Source organism: Oryx dammah, unplaced genomic scaffold (genome assembly GCF_014754425.2).
Source record: "Oryx dammah isolate SB20612 unplaced genomic scaffold, SCBI_Odam_1.1 HiC_scaffold_18, whole genome shotgun sequence".
NCBI classification, from domain to species: Eukaryota; Metazoa; Chordata; class Mammalia; order Artiodactyla; family Bovidae; genus Oryx; species Oryx dammah.
Window position 1 is genome coordinate 33431046 of NW_024070202.1, and position 2406 is coordinate 33433451.

The following is a 2406-nucleotide window of genomic DNA, read 5'->3' on the forward strand; positions in this document are numbered from 1 at the left end:
AAAAAAAAAAAAGGATGTCTTTAAGTAGCACAATAGATGCCTGAGAAAAGATCTCAGTTCTGCTTTTTAAACGCTCTGTCATTTTGAACCTGAGGAAACAGAGAAGTGCTTAAAGATGTGGGTTCCAAAGTTCAAATTGCTGTATGGGATCTTGAATGCAAATTTATTGGTCACTGACTGGGTGTTGTTTTACAGCTTTTTTAAACATCACTGAGTCTTAGTTTTCTTTAAAATAAATATAATGATAGCCCTAACTGTGTTAGTGTTGTGTAAAAACATCTGCGGTTACTGTCCGACTCTGTGCAACCCCATAGACGGCAGCCCACCAGGCTTCCCCCGTCCCTGCGATTCTCCAGGCAAGAACACTGGAGTAGGTTGCCATTTCCTTCCCCAATGCATGAAAGTGAAAAGTAAAAGTGAAGTCGCTCAGTCGTGTCCGACTCTTGGCGACCCCATGGACTGCAGCCTACCAGGCTCCTCCATCCATGGGATTTTCCAGGCAAGAGTACTGGAGTGGGGTGCCATCGCCTTCTCCGGTAAAAACATCTGATTTACAGCTTAATAAATATTAGTCATTATTTTTACCTTCTTTCCTCTGATACATTAGGAGCTCTATTGAGGGCAAGGGTTAACTCATTTCTCTTTATACCTAGAGTGTTCAGTACAATCACTCAATAAATATTTGTTAAGTTTTGTTGTTATGGGATTCTTAGGTAGGATAGAACCATCTGGAGCACTGCTATAAAAAATTTTGTAAATAATGTATTTCTTGTGGCACCAGATTACCAAGATAAAGCATGTAATGACAAAGAGCAGAAAATTCTTTCCAATGCTAGTGACAAATCTGGAACATTTAACAGTCTCCAGAAATTTCCCAGTCTTTATCTTCAGTAAAGGTGATTTGCTCTATGCGTAACTTTTTTTTTTTTTTTGCCACACCACATGGCTTGTGGGATCCTAATTCCCCAACCAGGGAATGAACTCAGGCTACAGCAGTGAAAGTGCTGAGTCATAAGCACTGGACCATCAGGGAATTCCCATTTTATAACATTTTTTATATACAAAAAGCCATAAATAAAATAATTATTCTTTTGTGAATAATTATTTTATTTATTTATAAGTAAATGAATATAACATGTCCTGATTTTTATTTGCAATATGTACACAAAACTGAAAATCAAATCTATTGATGTTGATACATAGTTCAAAGAATTTCAGACATGCCCTAAGCATTTTAAAAAATATATTAATGCTCTATTTTCTTCATAAAGGCTTCTCTGATGACTTGGTAGGGAAAACGTCTGTCTGCAATGTAAGCGACACAGGAGACTCGAGTTCAATCCCTGGGTTGGGAAGATCCCTTGGAGGAGGAAATGGCAGCCCACTCCAGTACTCTTGCCTGGGAAATCCCATGGACAGGGAAGCTTGGTGGGTTATATTTCATGGGGTCGCAAAGAGACACGACTGAGCACACTAGCACACGTCTTTTCCTTCATGGTCTCAGGAAGATGGGAATCTTTTAGCTTCACTGAGTCTTAGTTTCCTCATCTTTAAAGGAATCTAAGAATGTAATGAATGTAAAGATGTTAATCAGCTAAGATCTTTCAAATTGTTCTACAAATGTGGAATGATGATTCAAAATGAGGAAGGCCCAGTATAAAGAGAGAAAAAGCAAGGGGATGAACAACAGTATTAATTTAGCCATTCCTTCATTCAGTAAATATTTACCGTGTTCACTACCCTTCCTTTGTTGGGAAACAGAAGAACAAAGCAGAAATGGGCTGCCCTTCCAGAGTTTATATCTCAATGGGAAAGACACATTTTGTAATGAGCAAAAATTGCAACTGTGATGTTTAATAGGAAGGAGAAGTGCAATATACTCTGTGAACTACTATCAAGATGACAAAATCTAACCCAGAAGAATAGGGAATATTTCTCTGAGGAACTGATGTTTGAAGCAGAAGAATGAATCAATTAGCCACCTGCTGGTATGTGTGTGTGTGTATGTTTCCATGTAAATGTATGTTGGCCAGTTGTAAGGGGTAGGAGAGGGTATAGGGGTAGAGAAAGATCACTCCAGGAGGGTGGGCAAGAGGAACACCATGCCCAGTAAAGCTCCAAGGAGCTGACAGAGGCCAGCGTGCCTGGATCACGAAGGAGCAAAGAGAGAAGCAGCCTGCAGCTACAGAGATGAATGGGGAATAGAACCTGAGAGCATCGGAAAGGCACTGCAAGTCTTTACATGGGTGTGTGGCATGGCCACATGTGCATTTTTACAAGTTACTTTCCCTGCTGTGGAGAGTGCATTAGAAGTGTTCTAGAATGGATATGGAGAAGCCAGGTAGGAAGCTCTGATAGTAACTCAGGTAAGAGAGGATAGTAGTTATTATGGTTTGACAAAATTGC